Here is a 9,695-nt window from a genome sequence, read left to right as displayed (position 1 = left end):
TGGATTTTATAAGTTTAACCTATAGTTTAAGAATATTAATTATAACATAAGGTTTGATTAATATTGCTGGTCACAAATATGATATTTATTATAACCTAAGGTTTAGATAGAGCCAATAGGAATATGACACTTGTCATAAGCATGATTATTAAGGAATTAAGTATTTTAAAGATTAAATAAGGAAATATAAGCTTTAGTCTTCACCAGAAACTGTTAGGGTCGTAGTTTGACTCAGTCAAAGCAGGTATCCAACCATAATTATGCTGAAAAAGTGTAATTACGTGTTTAAAATATTCACATATGCTAATATATCGCAACATTGGAGCCGATATCACTACAACAATTATGCCCATATATTACATTAAAATATCACTTATTTTAAAAAGTGCTATTGTTTTTTCTAATAGAAAAAGACACAGCTAAAAATTTTAGGCGGTAAATGATACACTTAGGCGCCAAATGAAAGACAAAATCAAAAGAATCCCTAATAACCCTACGCCTCCTCTGTTTCTCTCTCACACTCAGTAACTCTCTCTTGCTCTATCTTTCTCTCTGAGCAACTCTCTCGTTCAATCTTTCTTTCTTTCTATTTGTTTGTTGCAGCTGTGTAACAAGGTGATGGGGGCCCGCGGCTTGGGTCGTGTGACAAGGAGGCTCGACTCGTGGGTCTACGGTGTGGTTCGTTCATGGGTGCGACGGTTCTTGCGGCGGTGGGTCTACGGTGTGGGTGCAGCGGTGCTTGAGCTCACGATCTCCGAGTAATATATACGTGCTCTTTTGGTGGTTGTCCTTGCCATTCGTGGTGGACGCAGTCTTCGTATGAGTGTATTAATCTTTTACAGTGTTTAATTTTCATATGTTGTTTACCACATTATATGTTTGTTCTTGAATCTAGGTATATCTTCTTTTTGAATCTTGTTATTATCTGTGGATTTCTTGAATCTGAGTATTGTATATTGATGCAATCTTTGATTGGATCGGTGCTAAACCCTCTTCATTATATATTAATGCTTCCATAAAATTTTAATATTCATTATATATATTGAAGTATTGTGTGTTGATGATGTTGTGATGATATGTGTATGCGTGTATATAATCTAAATGTGGGGTACACAGAAAATAGCATCTGTATGGTCTAAACTACTCTTTCAAAGTTTTCTTGGTTCACATTTTCAAGCTTATACACAATTAGGTTTTTTAATCTTATATTAAAGATTTGTTTGACATTGCTGATTGTATTGTGAATTACTGGATGCTTGGGCTTTTGTATTTTGTTAGACTGCAGGCCTTGAATTAGGGGATTGCTTGATTTTTAGTTGTCATGTTGTGCGATTATTAAGGAAAAACAACAAACTATAATCAGCTTTAAGTATATAATTATTCTATTGAATTGACTACAATGAAGGTCTCCTAATTAATCTTACTGTACTTTAAGATTATGATTTCTTATGCTTAAAGAAATGAATTTGAATCTATATCTCAAGGCATTAAAAGGTAAAACTCACACTAATTTTACTTTTCCTTTAACAACAAAATTTTATAAATGGGTTTATTAATTTTGCACGTATATACATTTGTGCTACAAGGGGTGTTTAACTATAGTTATAGGTCAAATTTTATATCTTTATCTAATTTCTTATGATTAATTTGGTTGGGTTTTGTTGTAACGTTGGCTTAGTTTTGTGCCAATTCTGGTTTGGTTTTGTGCCAATTTTGGCTTAGTTTTGTACCAATTCTGGTTTGATTTTGTGCGGATTATGGTATCTTGGAAGTGATTGTAGACATTTTTTGCTTTCCTTTAGACCGCACTTTCATTTACTGGTTTAAGTTTATCATGAATAACACTTATGAGTTATAACTCCCATTATAATAGTTCTTAATATTATAAAAGCAAATGTTATGCTCAATATTATTTGCCAGGCCACCTATTCTAGACTTGGGTAATGATGCTATGATGGATGATTGGGTCAAGCAGTTTGAGGAGCTTGTTGGCTCTCAGGTACTTCTCTATTTCAATCATTTGGGATTGGATTTTCTACTCTTCTCAATTATGTTGGTTTTGAATTGTGCTCTATTTTAGATATGAATAGGGCAGTGCTTGATTTGGCCATTTGCTTTATTCTAAATTAGGGTTCCATTTTTATTGTTTTAGTGACCAAAAAGGGTTCCTTTCCTCCAGTATTATATATATATATAAAGAGTATGATTCATTTTGACCAATTCGTTTGTTATGCTGCCCTATTATCTGGTTTGATTACAACAATGATGTGTTCCTTTTATGTAATATTTTCTATAAAAATAGTAGTGGAATGCCTTCCTAATAAAAATGTCGAAGCTTTTAAGATTCAATTGTGGAAATTCTATATTGAATTTTTGGTTGTGATGCTGCCACTGAAGCTATGTTACCCAATTACTTTGCCAAATGGTTTTTTCATATGTCAATTTGATCTATGGACCTAGATTTGAGATTAGATAATCATAAACTGAGGCTACTATATTTGTTAGAGTCAGCTCAATTTAGCTACATACAGACAACCATGACCTCCTCTATTAGATTTTCTTATGACAAAAAATTTTATCCTTTAACATCCCTGAATCCCTCTTTTTGGTCTCATCTTTTGATTTGCTTGTGGGAAAAACGTCAAAGTTGATATTTTTACATTTGGACACTATATTTGAATATTAACAAGGATGAGTCATGGTAGTAATCAAACATTGAAATTTCACCTGTGACTTATCATTCTCAGCAAATGAGAAGGATTAGTGTGGCACGATCATCAATATCAGCATATTCTTTCTATATTTTTTGTTTTTGTTTTTTTTTATTTTGCAAATAGGAAAGGTATTAGATGTGTTAGGCCTCCAAGATGCTTCACATATAGTAGGCAACAAAAGAATTAGATGTGAGGGCGAATTGGTATTTTGTTTTGGGCAGTGGTCCTTTATCCTTGGTTGGTTATGTTTCTAGCATGAGGTAATTAGAGTCCACTCTTATTGTTGGCAGGGCATTTACTAAGATTTGAGATATGCATAATTAATAAGGATATGATTCTTTTATTTATTCATTAATTTATGGTGTTTGTTATGAATTTTATGAGACATAATATTTTTTAATTTTTGGTAAATTTGATTTTTTTTTAATTTGTAAATTTAATTTTTTTTCTAGGGTTGGCATTGATAGAGAGCAGTCCATGTTTTCTTTCAAGTTTGGCTCTCATCTTTCTACTCCTCATTCACTCATATAGAATTGGAAGAGAATTATGTAACTCTTTTTTCTGGACTTTTCCTTGAACTTTCTTTTTTTCATGTACAAACCTTGTTGTTTCTTTTTCATAGTTTAGTTAGCAAGAGAGTAAATAAAAGGTTGTGCTTTTTATGATTCATGTTTCATATATTTCAGGTTCAGTGATTTTCTGGTCTTTGATTTTATTTTGTAATTAATTTATTTGTGAGGTATATTTCTGATCTTGTTTGATGAAAATCCCTAAAACTGAAGGGTGGCTTATGATGATTTTTATTTGCTGAGACTTTTTCCTTTTACGGTTGTCTATGTTGTGTGGTGAATTTGATTATTGATCTTATTTTGTTATTGACTTTTGTTTGCTTGAATCTATGATGTTATTTCAGATTAATTTTTCTGTTTTTGAGTATGTTTAAAATCTGATCTATGATGCTCTGTTTTTTGTGCTATTTTTTCTCTCCAAGTGTTCTAGTTATTCACGATCATATGAGTAAAATGGTATTTTACAGAAATAATATATATATACAATCAGCTCTCTTTTGTGTATTTCATTGTGCATAACCTTTTAAACTTAGCCATGTTCGATTTTATTATACTGTTAGTATATAATCATTTAATTTTTTTAATATGTATCACACTCAAGGAATCAATTACATAACCAAGAGGGCCTTTTGTAATCCTATTATCTGAAAAGAAGCATGAGAAGAAGCAGGGAAACCCCAGCTCACAGAGTTAGATCCACTTTGATTTGACTAGGTTTTTCTCAATAATTTTGCATTCCATTTACTTGTTTTTATTCAATTAAGGATTTAAGTGGTTTTTTACTATTATTTCAAAGACATATTCAATTTAATAACTTTGTTTTTAGTATTTCATATCCATGTTATATTTATATGTTTGTTAGTTATGTATATACTGGACTACTAGCTTTGCAAGCACACAAAAATTTGAGCAAACTCTCTCACCATATATTCCCTTTATATCTAGGTAAACACAAAGACTTGCTAAGCAAATGGACTCACAACAAAGACAAGTGGACAAAGGATGATGAATTGAAGAATACAGCAAGTTTCATGCATGGTTTACTTTTGTGTATCTTGTATTGTTTTTGTTTTTCATTTTTCAAGTAAAAAATGTTCAAGATTATAAAATTTTATTATGTTATGCTTTCAAACTTAAGTTAGAACTAAAATCTCATGAAGTAGACACATTCATGGTTTGAATTAGTTATTGTTTAATGTCAATACGCATGGTTTATCAATCTATTGAGAATTACATTTTATGATTAATTTTGATTTTTTTTTTATCAAAATACAATAATGAAAATCTTTTAATTAAAAAAAAAAACCTTACAAGTATACTTATCAAAATAAAATTTAAAATATATTATCCACACTAAAGTAACAATTTTATTACTAGACTTTTGATATGTTATGATTTAGAAACATATTATAAGCGTAACAAATCGTTATGATTTATATAATATAACAAACTAAAAACATTATCAAAATAATCAAATCTAACAGTTGAAAAGTGTTATGCAAAAAGTATAAGATCAAACGTCAAATTTATAATCAAATACTCTAACTAAATATTATTATTTGAATATTATAGCAAATAAAAATGTGTTATTGAATAGTTTAAGATAACATCAAACATAACATTCAAATACTATAATAGAAAAGACAGGACTTTTAATAACAGGGACTATGTTAGCGTTTTCAGAAGTGTTAACAATACTCCCGGTTAGCAGTTTTTAAGTGTTATGAATACTGTTTTTTCTTGTAGTGTATATCGCATGACGAAGGATATAGAAAACACATTGACGTTGCACGATCATACGAATGGAGGCTCGGGATTAGGGCAGCGCCGATATATCACCACATAGGGGTGACATATCGCCCTAAGTAGTTATTTTTTTATTTTTGTTTTGAATTTTTAAAATAAGGCTTGACTCCTTAAACCTACTTCTGAACATTTTGACTGAGTCCTCAGCCTCTGATTGATGAAAACTCAATTATTTTCAATTTTATTCATTATTTTTATTCAAAGCCAAAAATAAGATATTTATTCCAAGAACTCTATAAATAGGACCTAGTACCTAGCCCTTCCACTCACTCTTTAGCTGTGATCAGACTCCAAGGTGCTAGTACTACCATAGAGTGATAAACACTTGGGTTGGGAAAAAGCTTTTCCATTCTTAAGCTTTATAAAATACTTGGGTAGTGAGGTTTAGTGTATTTCGGTATTGGAGTTAGACCAATCCATCAGGTCAACTAAGGTACTCTTATTCTTTAAGTTCAATCCTTTAAAACTCTTTAGTTTTCTTTATTCTTTTTATTCAGATCCTAACTTTTGATATTGGTTTTTGATTAAGCTCTTGAAACTTTTGATATTGATTCTTTACTCTTTAGAAATACTCACCATTCTATTGTTGGCTTTAGGAGTGTTAGAAGTCCCGCATTTTGCTCTCAATTATTTCGGTGTTGGTAAGGAAAATAGGATAGTTTTATATGCTTGTATGTTATGATTATGCTATAATATGTTATGTTATGATATGTTATAGTATATATGTTTTGGGGCTTATAGTTGCTTAAATAGCAAACCCCAACACTTTTATGTTCTTCGGGCTTACAGTTGCTTAGTTAGGAAACCCCAATATTCACCATGTACATGGGTTATATGTTTTATAGTGTATGTTTTGTTATGATCTAATGTTTACGTTTGATGTTATATATATGTTGGTTGATTTTCCTTGCTAGGCAGTAGGCTCATTCTTTTTCTTATTAGTGTGATGCAGGAAAATAGATACAAAGGCGGAAGGATTCTTGGAAGCTTGGTGTGTGTGTTAAGGTGAATGGAGTGGATAGGCTACGTGTCGATTCGAGGATGACGTTATTTTTCTTTAGTTTCTTTAAATTACGTTTTTATGTATTTTCTGCATTTAGCTTTGTAAACAATTTCATTTAAAGTTATGTTTTATTTTAAAACAATGAGCTCATTTATGTATTTATGTATTACAAATTTTACTTTAAATTTTTCAATAAAGTTATGAATTTTTCTCATGTATGTTCTCTTCAAAGTAGTAGTTATGTCTAGTAGGGTTAATGATCTAAGTTTTAGAAATAGTTGGGTCATTACACGAGGCTAGTTCCTCAGAGCTGATTAGTTGATTGGATATTTCACGTTTGTGGTTATATAACGAGCTGGAAGAGTTCGGTGTTGGGAATGTCCCAAGAAAGACTCAGACATAGAGAATATGCCTCAAGGTATTTTGTGAGGGGCTAGAAATACTAGTATTTGTTGAAGAGGAATTATAAACTGTTGGAAGAAGAATTGGGAGACAAGTAATAGAGAGGTTCGTGGTGAGAGCAATAAAGCTCGACATATGGAAGCCTTGACATGAGTCAGAGTGAGAGTTAATCCGTTCACCGTGGATTATGGGGGATACCACTTGAAGTACTTTAGCTGGTCTGAGTGGGAACTAAGCTGACCAGTAGGGATTCAAATGGGTATACAAGGAAGGACTAGGTACACTTCAGGACTGGGCTACAGATAAGTTGGGTATCAGGGACATTATGGAGGATGGTATGGTTTGACAGAGAGAATTACTGAAGCAGTTGAAGAAGTTTGACCTCGGGGTGAATCAGATAGAGCATCATATTGTGGGAATTTTTTGCATCATCTGTTAAGGAAGAAGTGTTTAAATGCCTGGTTACAAGACAGGACAATGTCTTCAGGAATTGATCTATGATCTGGTTATTACCAGCTGAGGATCAAGGAAAGAGACATTTTAGGAATTACTACTTGTACCAAGCGAGGTGTGATGAATTGGTAATGAAGATTTTTTTTAACTGATTCAAGACTCAGCAACACAGGTAAGCTCTACAAGCAGAAGATATAGGAACAGTATGGACAAGTCTACTTCAGGTTTATTGGCGGTATGTTGGGCTACTCTCCAGTTGGAAATGGAATACGAATGACTACGGCGCTGATGATGTTAGTACTAAAGAATCAGGGTTATAGGTAAGGCTCTAGGAAGCACCAGTTTCGATCTCGCCAGGGTTATTCAAGACAATGCGACAAGAAGTGAAGGGGTTAGGTGTGAAGAGATTTGATCTGAAGCCTTAGAGAAGCTACTGAAGAACATCTGAGGGATAGGGAGCACAACGAGGACGATAACCGCGTCATCTACTACGTAAGTATCTTCGTAGGCAGTTAAACCAGAGATTAGAAGGATTTAGAACTTGAAGTTAGCCTGAATGGATAGTGTCAAATCAAAAGTTCAGAAGAGAGAGTGAGAATTGATTAGTGCTTATTAATTTAGGAATATGCGTGTTATGGTTGAATACAGAAGGGTAGCATGAAGGACCTAATTTTTTATAAGATGTGAACTGTAAGTAGTACATCACAAAATGAGATGCGCCCAGGCACAGACTGACGCGAGGACGGATCGAACCTTGTGGGAGGTAAAAGAATAGGAACATGGCCGACATACGTGGAACGTTAAATTGGCGGTGAATGCATAATATAAGGTGTCTGAGCGTTTGGTCATTTGTAAAAAAAAAAAGATAACCTTGAGACCAAGATTTAGCGAAACGTAATAGATGGATGGTTTATATTAGAAGTCATCGACTGTATGATGATGAGATTTAATTGGAGGAAGATTTCTTCTTGGGAGGAGTATGTCGCATGAATAGAGGACCACGGACTTCAGTGGAATCAACAAGATAACGATTGAGATTGGTATAGCATCAGTGTGTGGTGATGAACAGATATGTATCCCTTTGGACAATGGAATCCAGAGTGATGGTTTTGTGGAGACGAGGAAGAATTCTATGAATATAATACGAGTTAAGGTACAATGATCGGATGAAAGGTCCGATGGGAGTTTGGCGTGGAGATGAGAATTCTGAGTGGGTATCGTTGCACGTCCTAGGGTATGTTGTACCGGGAGGTTTAAGCGGGTGACAGAATTTAATATGCTCGGATATTGAAAAGTAAAGGGATATGGTGGTGGATCATAGGAATGGACCACATTATATTATAACTAAAGTGATAGGATAGGGAAAGGTATAACTCAATTAAATGAGTTAATGTAATTTGGATCAGGTCAACTGATAATGGGGCAGAGCATTGGTAATGCCAAGTTGAAACCGTATATTTTTCCAAGCTGTGGAAAGAAACTAGAGAACGAAGAGAATAGAGTGGGAACCCAGAATTATTGGTTGATTGCAGATGGTATAGCAATCTGAAGACCTAACGGTTAATTAAGAGAGTATGCATTGAATGTGCAGATATTTGAGATGTCCAGGAAAGTATAATCCTTTGGTGATGTGGTCACAGTGATGAATGCTGGAGTTCAGCTAAGGTGACACAACACAAGACATGATAAGATACAAAACAAGGGGTACTGCTCTAAGTAAAGAAGTAAAGAGTAGTGGACACTACGGTTCAGTGTTGGTTCAGGGGAGAACCAAAGAAGTTGTTGGAAATTATTAACGCATGAGTAACTGCCTATTTGAATGGACATAAGAACTGGTAAATTGTTAACTTTGGAATACAAAGTTCCAGGATGAGAGATTTGTATCTCTCCAAGTAGTGCAGACATGGAAGAGTATGATACTCTGGGAAGAAAAGAGAAGTTCTGACTCCTGATTCGAGAAGAATTCTGAGGTTGTACCAATGGTTAGGCCGGGGGCCTACAAGCTGATCTCACCCTGGTAGGGGTGATGAATCATAAGTATTTTTGGTATCAACGATAAGAGAATAAAGCGATGGATGATGAAATAGGCAGACCCTAGAGTTTCTGCAGATCTGATGTGCAAGCGATGGTTAATGAAAGTCCAATTAACAGACAAGATCTTGTGGAACAAGTTTGTTACTCACGTTTGAGTGTTATCAAAGAGTAAGAGTAAAGGCGTTGGATCTTGGGAATTATAGTTAGAGGTACGAGGTTTACTATCTGATGTGCTCGAATAAATTTCAAGGACGAAATTGTTATAAGGAGGGGATAGTTGTAACTACCCAAAATTACTAATAAGGCTTAAGGGCCTTGATTAGTGTGTCGGGAGGGCATAAATGGAAGTTATGTGAATTAATGGTGAAAATGTATGATTATGTGATATGCATGGTCCTATGATTATATGGATATGTGGAATGCATGTTTATGAGTATTAGATAAGCATGCGGGCCCTGTTTAGCTTGTAAGGGCATAATTGTAATTTTGGCCCGTTAGGGCATAAATGTGATAAACTGTTGAGACCACATTATTATGTGGATATATCTATATGTGTAGCATTCAATCCGAGAAAGTCCTAGGGAGTAGTTTGCTGGAAAGCCACAACGGGGTTGAATACCCGATTCGGGGTGAGTCGAGGGGTGTTCTGGGTATTTGACGTTTTATGGGGTTATCGAGTTATGAAAATAAAGATTTGGAGATATATTTGAAGTT

This window comes from Humulus lupulus, chromosome 4 (genome assembly GCF_963169125.1).
Source record: "Humulus lupulus chromosome 4, drHumLupu1.1, whole genome shotgun sequence".
NCBI lineage: Eukaryota > Viridiplantae > Streptophyta > Magnoliopsida > Rosales > Cannabaceae > Humulus > Humulus lupulus.
This window is presented reverse-complemented; position numbering follows the sequence as displayed.